Source organism: Gobio gobio (genome assembly GCF_949357685.1).
Source record: "Gobio gobio genome assembly, chromosome: 11".
NCBI lineage: Eukaryota > Metazoa > Chordata > Actinopteri > Cypriniformes > Gobionidae > Gobio > Gobio gobio.
The window spans coordinates 52,689,232-52,705,981 of NC_137104.1; the positions used below are offsets into that span (position 1 = coordinate 52,689,232).

Below are 16,750 nucleotides of genomic sequence, written 5' to 3' on the forward strand. Positions count from 1 at the left end.
AGCTAAACACGCCTCCGTGTGGGCGGGGCCTAATACATTTTTGTTTGAAAATGCATCTTTTTCTCTCCGTTTTGGCCTTCCGTCCACACTGAGAAGCCATTTTTGAAAAGGCATTCCCAAGCGGATCAATTTAAAAACGCCATCTTCGCGTTGTAGTGTGGACTGTGAAAATGGAGGTATTTGAAAACAATTACGCATTTTTAGTCATGTGACGCATATTGTACCAATAGGTATTCATATTTATACCGCTATTGTGCCTGTTGTGCTATGTATCAAATAAGTTACTTCGCACACTCTTCATATCACAGTCCTGCAAAGATGACACAAAATTGACACAATGACACGTCAACGCCACTTTTTAGGGGAAAATAAACTAGACTTCCCATAGACTTCCATACAAAATTGTGGCACAAAACAACATCCGTACACAGCCAGCAGGCTTGAATAACTTAAGAAATCACTCAGATTAAACATGTCAAGTAATTATGTGTCCACCCTGCCTGCCAAGAGCGTGAAAGATACATCCACACACTTAATTTGGTCATTTTAAAAACATGTCCCTTCATTCTCACAGCATCCAATTGGTGTAACAAGTGAATGATTTTACTTCGTTTTTGCTAGTAAACATCTTTAAATGTATATATTATGTCTTTATATTTAGAGTACTGAGTGCACTTTTCTGTCCAGCCATACTACTAGCCTGACTTTGCTTCTGATAGCATCATCTGTACTTCATGATTCAGAAACGAAGTTAAATCTTTCACTGGCTCACCTGGTGGCTCGATGAGGTACGAGTAAATGTCCTCTGGCCACTGGGTGGGGTTGTTACACTAATTTGACGGTGGGAGAATGAAGGGACATGTTTTTTAAATAGTGTATGGATGTATCTTTCACACTCTATGGCAGGCAGGGTGGACACATAATTACTTGACATGTTTAATATTGGTGATTTCTTAAGTTATTCAAGCCTGCCGGCTGTGTACGGACGTTGTTTTGTGCCGCTATTTTGTATTGAAGTCTATGGGAGTCTAGTTTATTTTCCCCTAAAAGTGGGCATGAATCTGTTCAGAGACATTCTATGACGTTGCGCCGGTTGTGCGTATTGCGGTCCTGTGGCAAAGCATGAGAGTAGTTGTGTTTAAGACCAAACATATAATGGTGATTAAATGGACGCATCAGTGAATGGTGAGATATTTAGCTAAATAAAATGATACTGCCAGAAGAATTGAGTGATAACTTTATGATATCTGTTCCATCTCTATCATCTCTTTTGGAAACCACTGGTGTGGACGGAGAGCACTTTGAAACGAAAATGCCATTTTCAAATGTATCCGGATGAATGCGTTTCATCTCTAAAGAGTCTGGACTCCACAAATCCACATACAAAATCTACAAATGGAAGAAATTCAAGACAATTGCAACCCTCCCCAGGAGTGGTCGACCAACAAAGATCACTCCAAAATCAAGACGTGTAGGGTCCAACGGGGCTAAAGGCTCCACGGGGTAAAATGCTCCTTTGATTTTAATTTCCTCTAAACCACTAGACGGCACAAAAACTTGCCTCAGCACTTTCCAAAACATCAGCTTTTCATCATGTGGAAATTTGTCTGATCTTTGACGCGGCCGTGGAATTTGATCTAATATTTGATGCTTTTAAAAATGTTGTAGATATAAGTAGCAAATAAGAATCGCTAAAATGATTGAATATATAATTTTGAAACAAAGGTCTTCTTAATGAGTTTTGTTGAAGGTAAATAAAGCAAAAGTTTTCTTCAATAACAGAAGAATGGTATTTGGGGTGAAAGGCGCTCTAATGCTAAACACACAATAATTAACATGATAATCAGCGGCTGACTTTTCCATTTGTTGACATGACATGGTTAGATTCAGATTGTAAATATCATATTAAGTTGGGTGTCACCTTAGAGATAATCACCATATTTATAATGAAACCATCATATTAATCATCACATAATAAAATATTTATTGTTACTATTGTATATCTTTATTAAAATATTATGGGATCGCCTTCAATGCTTTCAGAATCTTAACTTTTTAAATGATTTTGTTTCTATATTTTTAAAATATATTTCTATATTAACATGTTTTAATGACAGTATATTTATTGAACAAAAAATATTTTATTTATCAAAATAAACAGAAAATAGTTCAAACTTTAGTAAAGTGATTGTTTTGAACAAGTATTAACTTAGATGTTATTAAAAACATTTTAGCTGAAGTATTTGTGTGTCTGTGGGGTGAAAGGCTCATCCTCACTACCTCATACATTCATAAGATTTTTAAACAAAAAAAAAAACACTTATGATTTATTTAATCACAAAATCTGTTGTTCCATAAATGTTCAATACAATATATATATATATATATATATATATATATATATATATATATATATATATATATATATATATATATATATATATATATATATATATATATATATATATATATATATATATTTCTGCAATCATACACTATGAGAGTAATGAAAAGCACTATTTTCTTAAGGTGTGCCTTTAGCCCCGGTGTCCCCTAATAGTCTGCGAGGTCATGAAGGACCCTGGGGAAACTTCGAAGCAACTCTCACGTTGGCTGATGTTCATCAGGAGAACACTGAACTACATGGTGTGCATGGCAGAGCTGCAAGGAGGAAACAACAGCTCTCCAAAAAAGAGCATTGCAGCCCGTCTGCAGTTTGCTAAAGATCATGTGGACAAGCCAGAGGCTATTGGGAAAATGTTTTGTGGACGGACGAGACAAAAATAGCACTTTTTTGGTTTAAATGAGAAGTGTGGAGAAAGAAAAACACTGCATTCCAGCATAAGAACCTGATCTCCGCTGTGAAACATGGGACTGGGCCTGTTCTGCTGCATCTGGGCCAGGGTGAATTGCCATCACTGATGGTAGTGTCGATATTTTGATATGTATTGATAATGAGCTATCTGAAATGATTCAATACTCCTTTTCTGTAGTATCAATACACCTGTGCATCTGCTTCTCTCCGATGGCTCATTGACACATACCCGCCTCCTGTCACTCACTCCTTTCATTCGTTCCAGTTTAATAGTGTTACAAGCAGTGATGGGAATAATGGCGTTATAGATAAACGGCGTTACTAACGGAATTATTTTTTCAGTAACGAGAAATCAAACGAATGACTGTTTCTCCCTTTACAACGCCGTTAGCGTTACTGAGAATAAAATGCGGCGTTGCTATAATCGAGCTCACTGAAGCGGTTTTCATCCGAACAGGCTCTCTGTCAGTCGGACCTGCAACGTGTGTGTGTGTGTGTGTGTGTGTGTGTGTGTGTGTGTGTGTGTGTGTGTGCGCGTGTGCATTCCATGCGTGTTGGGCGGTGGGTGGGGTGGTACACATAACTGATGATGATTGGTGGGTGGGAGACAAGGTTGAGGTTGATAGGTTGAGTTCACACACACACACACACACACACACACACGCATATGCACAGTCACACACACACAGAGCGATGGCAAGTACGACGACTTCAAAGGTAGCTATCGCAAACTGGAAGTATAAGCGCTACTTTTCCCTCTTGAGGTGAAAGGTAAGAACGTTTATGTAACATGCAACTTATGCCCAGGAAGAAAAAGTCTCTCCACATCAGTGGCAAGTAATTCTGATCTAATGAAGCGCCTCACATCATCACATGCCGCCACAACATTAGTGGCTAAAAACCCCAGGTGATAACGTGAGCTCCACTAGCAAAGGAGTAGTATAGTACTGATAATATTTACACTATAGTAGGTCTACTGATAATATTTACAATAATGTATTGAATTTGATAGGTGTCTTTCACATTGTCCCACAGCAACATTACAATAGTGTGCATTAATGTACAATGCTTTATAATAATAATTTATTCTATTTAGTGTCCAATTCATCCATTTAACATATTTAATATTTGGGGCATCCAAGTTATTTGACATATTTGAACATTTGAAAAAAAAAAATTTACACAGCTGTTACTTTCCCTGGAAATTAGTTACTTTTATAATGATGTACAGGGTTTTTCCTACAGTGAAATTATTTTGGCGGCCGCCAAAACAAATTTTTGTCCCGCCAAAGCCTTATTTGATCAGTTATTGTGATTTATGATTGATGTAGTAAAGCAGTGTTTCCCAAACAGGGTGCCGTGTAAAAGTCCTTCATATTTTTCATTCAAATTGTTCAAACAATTCTCTCGAGTGCGAGTGCTGCCGTATAAACAGTCATTTTCGCCGTCATCACCCGGGTGTAGTAGTGCGTGACGCGAATGAGAAGTCGCCCTTACAGTCTATGGAAGTGGCGTGCGCTGTGAGAAGATGTGTCTCTGTGCACTCATCCGAAAGCGCGCACACGTCTCACAGCGCGCAAATATTGAGTTCTCTTTCAAGTCTTGCTCTTGAACGGACAAACTCACACAAAAGTATGTCAACATGTCCATCTTGATGAGTATTCTAGCAGACATAGTCTGTATATGCCTTAAGTAAACTTAATAGTCGAGAAAGATGACGCATATCCGAGCATTAGGTCTTGAAGGGGCAGTAGCCTTTACTGCTGTCTGTTTAATGTCAAACAACAAAAGACAAGGACATCACTCACTGCTCTTGATTGAATAGCTTTTGTAAGTTTAATAGGATTAATCTTTAATTTATACAGTCAAATATGCAGTGTTATTTTACATTTGATCAATTTCTGTACCTGAAAACTAATGTTAGACGTACCTGAAAAACCTGAAAAGCATAGTTTATTTTATTAGTATCTTTGCTCAATAGTATTTGTGCTGCTGCTTGTATTTAAATTATTTGTTCTTATTATGTTCTTTATTTTTATTTGACAGTAGTCCTTTTTTCCCTGAACATAGCAAATACTGAAGCGTAACGTGTGCGAGGGGGTGCCACAAAATGGAGAACATTTTCAAAAGGTGCCATGACCGAAAAAAGGTTGGGTAACACTGCGTCTGCTAATCTCCGACTTGCAACCTGATGACTCCTTTGAACCGAATAATTTTAACGACTGGTTAGAACAACTGATCTGTCCAACACTGAACTAACAAATAAGTTAATTAATTTACTCTGAACACATCTGAAATGAGAACACAAGTGTGCTTACCCAATTTAGCAAGAGACGGTGTAAGAGTAAGATTTCAGCTTATTTATGTTCACAATGTGTAGTAAGATAAATAGCCTAAAATCATCTAGTTTAGACTGGAGTGAGGTGAACCCAGAACAAAGTTGTTATTAGCTAGCTGATGAAATTGTATATGGCAGAAAATTAGGCTTTTGGTTCATTTTTTTAATACTACTTTTTGATATTGATATGATTATATACCAAAACAATTATCTGTAAATAGTGTAAAAATGAGGAACAAAAACAATCATCAAGGTATCAAAATAAGATAAGCAAAAATTACAAACTTTCTTTGAATTTATTTAAAATGTATTGTCAGTATTGCGCTTGCAGATCACGTGGATAGGGTACTTTTTACCTCTGTGTGTGTGTGTGTGTGTGTGTGTTTGTATGTGTGTATGGATGACCATGTCTGTCAGCCACCACCGAAGACCATTTTTGACCCAGGAAAAACCCTGACATAATGTAACTCAGTTACTATTTGTAAGAAGTAACTAGTAACTATAACTAATTACTTTTTTAAAGTAACTTTACTAATTTGCACAGGTTTCGCGCTCACACCAAAAGTGCGCCCACCACTGATCTATATAAGTGGTGCGCACAATAGACTGTAAACAAATATGGACGACGCATCCTTCCACTGGAGAAAAGTGAAGCCGCCTGAGGTCAGAATATGGTGCTGACACACCCCCATTTTTATAGCATCAAACAACTAACTAAAACTAAACTTATTTAAAAAACGAACACTTGAAATGAAATAATTGTGATAAAAACTGCTTACAATGACTGAAACCATCTTGGGGAAAAATTATTTGAAGTGTAATTTGATTGATAAGTTTATCTCGCGTCCATTGTAATACATGGAGGGGCGGGGCTTATGAGCTATACTGGGACCAAACGCGATCGAGAAGTAATCGGCTTCAGTTTTCAACACGAGGGCGGCACGCTTGCTGCGCACATAAAGCTGCCTCTCAAACAGCTTGTGAGTACCAAATTGAGTTATTTTTCGTCTTGATGAGTATTCTGGTAAACGCATTCCGTTTTTGAGCGTAAATGCTGTATATTAGATCCGTGCATAAGCTCTTAAAGTGACAGCAGCCTTATATTTCTGCTGCTGTCTGTCACGTCAATCATCAGCAGCCATATCACCCTGTAGCCCAAGACTGGTTTCCCACTGAAGCTAAGCAGGGCTGAGCCTGGTCAGTACCTGGATGGGAGACCTCCTGGGAAAACTAGGTTGCTGTTGGTGGAGGTGTTAGTGAGGCCAGCAGGGGGTGCTCACTAGGGTTGGGTACCGAACTCTGTACTTTTAAGGGCACCGACCGAATTACGTCGGTACTACCGAGTACCAATTCACATTAAATCAATCGGTACCAAATTTCGGTACCTGATAAAGCATATTGTGATATAGACTAGTGTCTGTGAATATTAAACCTCAAAAGACCATTTAAATACGAATCATGCATGTCTCTGTGCGAATGAATGCATAGACGCGCGGTTTACAGTCTATGAGTTTACCTCACACACACTCTCACTCAGAATCGCGCGTGAAGGTCGCATGTTTCCATCTCTGCCTCTCATATGAGGACATGAACGCATGAACGTCATCTCCAGAGAGTCACTTCATGAGCATTTTACCGTTTCACTTGAGAAAAACGACCGGCGTCATATTATAAACACACAGAAACTCAAATTCACGGCAATTTATTTAATTTCAAGTAATGAAGTTTTAGATTTTAGTTAACTATTATAACCCTGATACTTTATTGAATATGTGTCAAATACTGGTCTTTCCTCCTGAATATGAATTAAATGGGAATTAAATTAAATACAGTTTATTGTGTAAGCAAAAACTAATATATAATGCGTGACTTTTAATTACAAACAAGCTCGAAATACACATTGACTTTTATTTTGAAATGTATGTGCCTTACTATTGCAGTTGCAGGAGCTCATTCAAGTTCAGTTCATTATTCATCAGCATTAGTTCATAAACAATTGCCTGGCATAAATGTGCGCTATTCATTGATTGTGAGCCGCTCTGGAGCGCTGGATTGGGGATGTGTGAGCCTGTAGAAGAGCAACTGCGCCGCATTTTCCAGCGGTTAGATCAACACGTTCAAATCAAATGTGCGCATCTGTTCAGGACATCAGTTCTGACTGGATCTCTTCCCTAATCGTCCCTCCCTAACATTTTTATCTCGTTTTTATTTGTTGACGAAAATAACAGTTGATTTTCGTCATAGTTTTTGTCATCCAACACTAGTTTTTATTTAGTTATCGTCTCGTTTTCGTCAGTGAAAAAAGGTTGTTGACAAAAATGATGACGAAAATTATTCGTCAACGAAATTAACACTGTACCGGTACAGGTACCGGTTAAAATGTGAATGGTACCCAACCCTAGTGCTCACCCTGTGCTCTGTGTGGGCACCCCCAGTGTAGTGATGGGGACACTATACTGTAAAAAGCACCGTCCTTCGGATGAGACGTTAAACCGAGGTCCTGACTCTCTGTGGTCATTAAAAATCCCAGGATGTCCTTCGATAAAGAGTAGGGGTGTAACCCCGGCATCCTGGCCAAATTTGCCCATTGGCCCCTGTCCATCATGGCCTCCTTATAATCCCCCTATCTTGATTGGCTTCATCACTCGGTCTCCTCTCCACCATAAGCTGGTGTGTGGTGGGCATTCTGGCGCAATATGGCATTCATTTGTATTTAATTTTTACAATGAAGTCTATTCAGTATTATTTTTACATTTGATTACTGTAGTATTTCTTACCTGATTATGGTTAGAACCACTTGAAAAGCTTAAAGGGTTAGTTCACCCAAAAATGAAAATTCTGTCATTAATTACTCACCCTCATGTCGTTTGACACCCGTCAGACCTCCGTTCATCTTCGGAACACAAATGAAGATATTTTAGTGTAAAGCTGATGCTGAGAAAGACTTCAGATAGGCCTCCATTGGCATTCAGTACATTTAAACTCCCAAGACCCATAAAAGGCACTTAAAACGTCATTACAAAGTCCATCTCACCACAGTGACTCTACAATAATTTTACGATGCGACGACAATAGTTTTTGTGCGCAAAAAAAATCAAAATAACGATTCAACTTGTTCTTGTCTTCCGTGTGTGCCTCCACGACGCATGCGCGAGAATATGACGTAGCGCCGGGGTTCGGGAATCCATGAAATGCACACTTTAACCCCATTTTGAGAACTACGCCGAGACCTAAAGCACGATCAATGTAGAATTCAACAGCTTAGACACGCGCGTCTTCCTCTGCTTGTAAACAAATCGCTTCTGGGTCATGTGTCCGAACCCCGGCGCTACGTCATATTCTCACGCATGCGTCGTGGAGGCACACACGGAAGACAAGAACAAGTTGGATAAAGGTGTTATTTTGATTTTTTTTACGCACAAAAACTATTGTCGTCGCATCGTAAAATTATTGTAGAGCCACTGTGGTGAGATGGACTTTGTAACAACGTTTTAAGTGCCTTTTATGGGTCTTGGGAGTGTAAATGTACTGAATGCCAATGGAGGCCTATCTGAAGCCTTTCTCAGCATCAGATTTACACTAAAATATCTTCATTTGTGTTCTGAAGATGAACGGAGGTCTTACGGGTGTCAAACGACATGAGGGTGAGGAATTAATGACAGAATTTTCATTTTTGGGTGAACTAACCCTTTAAATCTGTTGTCATTTGTCTCTATTCTATCGTATTTATTAATCGCTTGCAATTTCTTTATTTGTTCTTATTTTATTATTGACTGTTTAACTGTCTTTGTAAATTTAGTTCAGAGTTTCAAATAGACCTTTATCACAACGTCCTATTTCCAGTAAGTGAAGCAGTGTACCGCTACTTCCGGTTCTATCAATGCAATCAAAACTAATGTCTGAATCCTCTCGCCCGGCTCTTCTAAACAACGACACCCTTACCTCAGATTTCACCATTTGCTGACACTTAATGATTTGAGGAAAGCATGGGTGAGACTGATACGGTGGGATGGACATCCTTCTTTTAATATAATACGCGGGAGTACGTTCGTGTGTAGCAGACCTATGCATTTCCAAACTGAGGATCATGCATCCCATATCTTCAGCCTGCTGAAATGTTCCCTTCCAAAAGTGCATTCTTGAATAATAAATAAACCTATTTCCCAACTAACCTGCCGCAGTCCAGTGTTCGTCTTCTCATTGACAGTGTTTTCTCTTACTGATGATCATATTTCAAACCTGTTAAAAAATTAAAAAATTAATTTGATTGATAAACACCCTTAAAAAAAATAACTATGGTTTTATTATAGTAAAAATGTAGTTACCATGTATTTTTTGTTGTGTGGATTGATTACCATTTGTATTATTTTTTACTACAAATACCATAGTTTGATTTGGTGTTACCATGGTTTAACAACCAGTGTTGGGGGTAACGCATTACAAGTAACTTGAGTTAAATAATAATATTACTTTTTCCAAGTAACTAGTAAAGTAACGCATTACTTTTCAAATTTACAACAAAATATCTGAGTTACTTTTTCAAAAAAGTAACGCAAGTTACTTTGTCACATTAATTTGACTGACAGCTCTCCTGCCCCCATGTTGAGAAAAATAAGCGCAGAGGCTTTGTGTGTTAACATGAGGGTTATTGTAGTTCCGGACTAAATGTGATCCTTTATTAATCTCACTTGCACAATAAACATCTGGTCATTTGGTTAAACATCTGCCAAATGCATAAATGTAAATGTAAAGATTCTGTACTCCTCAAAATGAATAAAATCAGTAAAATGTCATCAGAGTACTATGCAAACCTCCAATAATTAAATGTTAAATAAAACAACTATTTGTATGCATAATCTACCTTTATATTTAATTTACCAATGTCTTGCTGCTGACCTTTGATGATGAAAATTACTAGATTTTTTGTTTTTATTGGTAAAACTTTTTCTCCTGCATCCTATTCTACCATTATCCAGAATGGCAGCAGAGCTGCGCCCTCGACTGTTCATGCGGGAATCTGCATTTTTACCTCAGCCTGGGGCTTATTATTTCAATTTTGGTATGAAGAGGTCTTTACCGTTGCACAAAAATATAACTTTGTTATAAACAAAAACAAAAACAAGCCCAGCCCAGGTGAGAAAAAGTAACGCAAAAGTAACGTAACATTACTTTTCTTAAAAAGTAACTAAGTAACTCAATTAGTTACTTTTTACGGGAGTAACGCAATATTGTTATGCATTACTTTTCAAAGTAACTTTCCCCAACACTGTTAACAACAATAACCATGTTTTTTTTTTGGCTTTATTTGTAGTAAAACCATGGTTAATTTTCGTGAGAGCAGTATTAAAATAGATGAATGAATGCATGGTAAAAATATAATGATGTTAAACATTTGATTAGTGCATTTATTGTGCATTTGATTAAATTATGGCATAAATGTGTGTATTGCATACAGTGAAATGATTGTCAATGAAAAACGACACCGAATAATGACTAAAATATTTAATACTGATGAATAAATATGTTATTCTGATCTTATTCATCAGGATCGCGGTCACTATAAAGACGAGCACTGACACCGTTTGGTGAAATAATCACGTATGTTTACGAGCCACGGTTTGCGTTGGATTAAAGTTCCTTTGAGTTTGGAAAATCCTGTACACCGTAACTATCAGTTTCCCTCTTCTCCTGTCTCTGAAAATGTCCGGATTTTAAAAGGATCCTGTGGATGCTCATTTTAAGAGGCGTTTAGTCAGCTAGGTGTTAAAGGCACATTGGAAACCATAACCAGAAGAATCGATACACTGCTTCGCACTTCCAGTAATCAGTTCTGCTGTGATAAAGGTCTATAAAGCCTCCCTGCGCTGTGTGAACGCTCTTGCAAATGATCAGCAAACGTACAAAAAGATTAAAAATTTGTTTTCCCTGTGGTATTGGAAATGGAATTCGAATATCAATATTTTTCAAGGTATCGTATCAAAGGTAGAAATTCCAGTATCATGACAACACTAATTGATGGAACAATGAATTCTGAATTATACCAGCAAATTCTAAAGGAATAAGGTCAATTAAAACTGAAGCTCAAGAAAGTGGATTAAAAAGAACAAAGTTAATGTTCTGGAATGGCCAAGTCAGAGTCCAGACCTTCATCCAATTGAAATGTCGTGGAAGGACTTAAAGCAAGCCGTTCGTGTGAGGAATGTTGTTCCTGAAGCTGTTCTTTACTGAGGAACGGCTATCATCCGTTGTGCAGGACTGATCTGAAGTTACAGGAAACGTCCAAGACGTCACACCAGATCCTGAAAACCAGAGTTCACATACTTTCGCCACTCACAGATATGTAATTATTTACTGGACCATCTTTTTTTCCCTTCATTTCTTCGATTAGGTTCTCTTTGTCTACTTTTAGGACTTCTATGATGTTTTGAGTCAGGAATATAGAAAATTTTAAAGGGTTCACAAATATTCGAGCACCAGAACGTTGGCCAACTACAGTTTCAAAGCAGCTTCACCAACAGAAGACCAGGGACCCCCAGGGGCCGCACAGGAGAGACAGAGAAAAACCGTGACAAATGTAAATGGGTCAATGACAAATAAGAAAAAATATTATTTTTTGGAAGATAATTATTTTTTTTTTAAGCAAAAAAAATATTTTAGAAAAATGTATGGTGTTGATTCATATTGGTTTTACAGCTTTTAAGATTTCTGATTTTACCACCCAGAAAATGTCAGGTGGAGCGACCATATATTCATTTAGAATAATATACATATATACAATTTACATATGAATCATTCTAAAATGCATATCACATGGTAAATTCCCTTTTCCTTGCCTTTTTAGTCTAATTCATATAAAGGGACACTTTTCTGTGTTCAGAACACAATTTTCCATTAGGAGTTATGTTTTATTATTTTTATTTTATTATTATTTGTATACATTATATAATGGTTTACATTTATATTTCTTACTTCATTTTGCAGTGGGAATTTATATTTTTAAATGTAAATGTGCTGGTCGCACCACCTGAAATTTTAGGTCTTTGAAACACCACAACTCAAAAAGTCAATTGAATTTCAAAAACATTTTAAGAGTATCTTATAAAGGAAATATTGTAGATCAATTTGATATGTGACATGTATTTATGTATGTATTTATTTAAGTAAATAAATAAATGTGCTTTATTATGAATTTAATTAATTTCCTATTTATACATTTTCTTAAAAGTCGAGAGAACTAGAGAGAAAAAAATGAAAAATAAATGAAGTAAACAAATATATTAGATTGAAGTGTTAAATTACAATATGATAAAAATGTTAAAAAAAGAATGATACAATTAAATTAAATACATTTATGTGGAAAAGCCTAGAGTAAAACTGTAAAAATGTGAATATAATAATATTAAAATATGTAAATAAATTAGCTTATACAAACTTGCAAATGTTTGATATATATAAAATATTACAATAAATATATGATTAATTGTTAATTGTAAAGAAAATAGATTAATTAGATTAAAATAAATTAATAAAAAATGTGATTAATATAATATGATACATTTAACAGTACATTATAATAGTGAGTGAGTAGAAAAGATATATAATAAAGTAACATAACTAATGTTAGAGATATAATATGATTTTTTTTGTGTATAATTGGTAGTGTTGTAGTCAAGACCACCTAATCCAAGACCAATGTGTGTTGAGACCAAGACAAGACCAGCACTCCTTAAATTCATAAAGATCCACATTACCGCCTGAGAAATGATTTATTTTTAATCAATAAATATAATTAGAATAAGACACTATATAGAGCTGTTACCAATCGAATGAAATTACCCAATTACATTAATGATGTTAATAAATAATCAGACAATGCACTGGTAATTTATTAATATCCCAGCAGTTGTGGTCTTGACTGGTCTTGAAACAAAATCTAGAGTCCTCTAAATCTGAGACCAAGACCTTCAAAAAATGGTCTTAAGACTGGTCTCAAGTACTACAACACTAATAATTGTGTGTGTATAAATGACAGATGTCTTCTGAATGTCAGGATGGGGTCCCTCACACGAGGAGGATCATATTCGGGGGTCCGTGGCATCTAAACGTTTGAGTGACCCTGACCTGACATACTGTAAAGCGTCTGTGTTTGAGGCGGCGAGGGAGAGCTATAATTAACACTCATTAACCAGGGCTCCAGACTAACTTTTTTCACTAGGAGCACAGTGGCCCCCAACTGAAAATTTTAGGGGCACAACCAGAAATTTTAGGGGCGCACACTGTAAATCAACATGCTAACCAAATCTACTAATGTCCACTGTATTAGGGATCGGTATCGTTAAGGTTTTAATGGTATTACTACTCTTACCGATACTGCTTATCGATCCGGTACTTTAACAGTATTCTTACCGGTTCTTTTTATTATACTTTATATATTTTTTTTTATAAAAATAAAAAAAACATAATTAAGAACATAATTAACATGGCTTTATAATCTGAAAAGTAAAATATCTATAGCAAAAGAAACCGCAAAGTTTGAACAAAAATATAAAACATCTATTTGTAAATGGACCAGTGTGCAGGCATTCGGAAGGTCTGCTAACATTAATATTACTTAGAAAGATCAAACCTACAAAGAAATCTAATAAAGCAATGAAATGTAAAATAACACTGCATAGTTTTCACTGTATAAATTGATAGATTAATGCTTATAAAAGCTAAAGTTATTAATTCAAGAGATGTGAATATTTTCTATTTGCCTTTTGTTCGATTCGAATTAATGGCTCAATCGTCAGCAGGTTTATTAGACGCTGCCCCTTTAAGACCGATCGAATGTAGAACTAATAATATCATATTCTCCTATTTCTCCAAACTATTTACGCCCATTTAAGATATAAACTGTTAAAATAACTACTCTCCAATCCGGTCATTTTGACACCGGCTATTTGTTGTTTATTTGATGGTTTAGACGCGCACACGAAGCCTACAATAATGTGCAAATCGGTCAATTTCGCAGCACACACACATAAGCCGCCTTGAAGTTGGAAACAGCGTCTCTTGCGCGGATTATTGTGCATTTAATAGCTCTTTATGATCAAACACATCCCGCAGTTTAGCAATAGTAGAGACTGCAGTTTACAACAATCACTGAATCTGACGTTTAGTTTAGGTTTAAGGAGAAATGACAGCGCAGCTGAGAAGGGAAGGATGAGCTCGACGGAACACGGCTATAGGAATAGTTTTACCTCATATCATCTTTTTATAATTCTTGAAAGCCAAAATCGAAAATAAAATTAGATTAATATCACAGCACATCCCTAAAGTTTAAGAAGACTAAACTTTTGTGTAGTTCTCTTGGCCATCGCATCCTCACTCATTAAAGCTGACGGTGGTGTTGTGTTCGCTGGAGCTTCACGTGACAGAGCTCGCTCGCTCTCTCTCTTCTGGATTGCGAATGGCAAAAATGCATCACGGACAAATGGTTTAATATTATCTCATAAAGAAACGGCTGGCAAAGATAGAATTTGCCAAACATAACGTCTATCAATTATAATTAGTAAGTGTATTTTCTTAATTTCTCCAGTACCGACAGCAGGCAAATTTACTGGTCGCACATGTGCGACTGGATGTAAAATTCAGTCGCACTCTCTCAAATTTTAGTCGCAAAATGCGACCATTTAGTCGCACTCTGGAGCCCTGTTAACACATGCCGCTCGTGTGCATACAGTACATGACGCCAATTGGATTGATGTAAACAACTGAAGAGAAAAGAGAGAGATAGATACCAGCGGGTGGAAGTGTGTGTCACCTGCGCGCTGCATTTAGCTCCGGACTGAATCAGCTGAGCAAGAACATGCTCATTTACAGAGGCATGCACATCTGTAACAAATGGAGTAAAAATAAGTATCCCAGGAGTCCTGACATGCTGTGCTCAGTAGTGTAAAGCGTGTGTGTGTGTGTGTGTGTGTGTGTGTGTGTGTGTGAGTGTGTGTCGCCGGAGGCTCTTGAGAGCCAGTGTGGACTGACTGACTGAATGAAGCCCAGGCCCGTCCGGCTGATGTCATGTGTGTGTACGCCTGCCACATGGGATACGTGATGGAAGAGCAAACTATTACAACTGACAGGCCATTGCAGAAAATGAGAACTGAAACAACGCGTCATTCATATACTGTCAACACACTACTTTTGTTGAAATTCAGGTGAGATGTATTCTAGATGAATCATAAATAAAAATACATGATATAATTGGAATTATTCTGATTGGTCAATAGTGACATTCAGAAGTCAAATATTCCAGAAAAATGACTGTTGCCCATGGCAATAATGTTTAAATGACTTATCCAGGAAACTGTTTCAATAAAGCTTGTGTATTAAGTAATACTCTATAATATAATAGGCTATAATATAATATAACAGGCTATAATATAATATAATATAATATAATAGGCTACAATATAACAGGCTATAATATAATATAATATAATATAATATAATATAATATAATAGGCTATAATATAATATAATATAATAGGCTATAACATAATAGGCTATAATATAACAGGCTATAATATAACAGGCTATAATATAATATAACATAATAGGCTATAATAATACAGGCTATAATATAATATAATAGGCTATAATATAACAGGCTATAATATAATATAATATAATATAATATAATATAATAGGCTATAACATAATAGGCTATAATATAATATAATAGGCTATAATATAATATAATATAATATAATATATGTTATAATATAATAGGCTATAATATAACAGGCTATAATATAATATAATAGGCTATAACATAATAGGCTATAATATAATATAATATAATATAATAGGTTATAATATAATAGGTTATAATATAATAGGCTATAATATAATATAATATAATATAATATAATAGGTTATAATATAATAGGCTATAATATAATAGACTATAATATAATAGACTAGGCTATAATATAATAGGCTATAATATAATATAATATAATATAATAGGCTATAATATAATAGGCTATAATATAATAGGCTATAATATAATATAATAGGTTATAATATAATAGGCTATAATATAATAGGCTATAATATAATAGACTATAATATAACAGGCTATAATATAATATAATAGGCTATAATATAATATAATAGGCTATAATATAACAGGCTATAATATAATATAATATAATATAATAGGCTATAACATAATAGGCTATAATATAACAGGCTATAATATAATATAATATAATATAATATAATATAATAGGCTATAACATAATAGGCTATAATATAACAGGCTATAATATAATATAATAGGCTATAACATAATAGGCTATAATATAACAGGCTATAATATAATATAATAGGCTATAACATAATAGGCTATAATATAATATAATAGGCTATAACATAATAGGCTATAATATAATATAATATAATATAATATAATATAATATAATATAATATAATATAATATAATATAATATAATATAATATAATATAATATAATAGGTTATAATATAATAGGTTATAATATAATAGGCTATAATATAATAGACTATAATATAATATAATAGGCTATAATATAA

At 35.3% G+C, this 16,750-nt stretch overlaps 1 protein-coding gene across 2 annotated transcripts in view; it reads right to left on the reverse strand.

The window, feature by feature from the left end:
* Window positions 1–16,750, reverse strand: part of lrrc3b (leucine rich repeat containing 3B) — a 36,131-nt gene that overhangs the window by 12,878 nt on the left and 6,503 nt on the right. Inside the window, exon 2 of one of the 2 annotated variants that reach the window (XM_079830113.1) lies at window positions 9,326–9,392. The exons of the other annotated variant lie outside the window; for it this stretch is intronic. The gene's annotated coding sequence lies outside the window, so the exon portion shown is untranslated. The remainder of the gene's footprint in view (window positions 1–9,325; window positions 9,393–16,750) is intronic. 2 annotated transcript variants of the gene reach the window in all.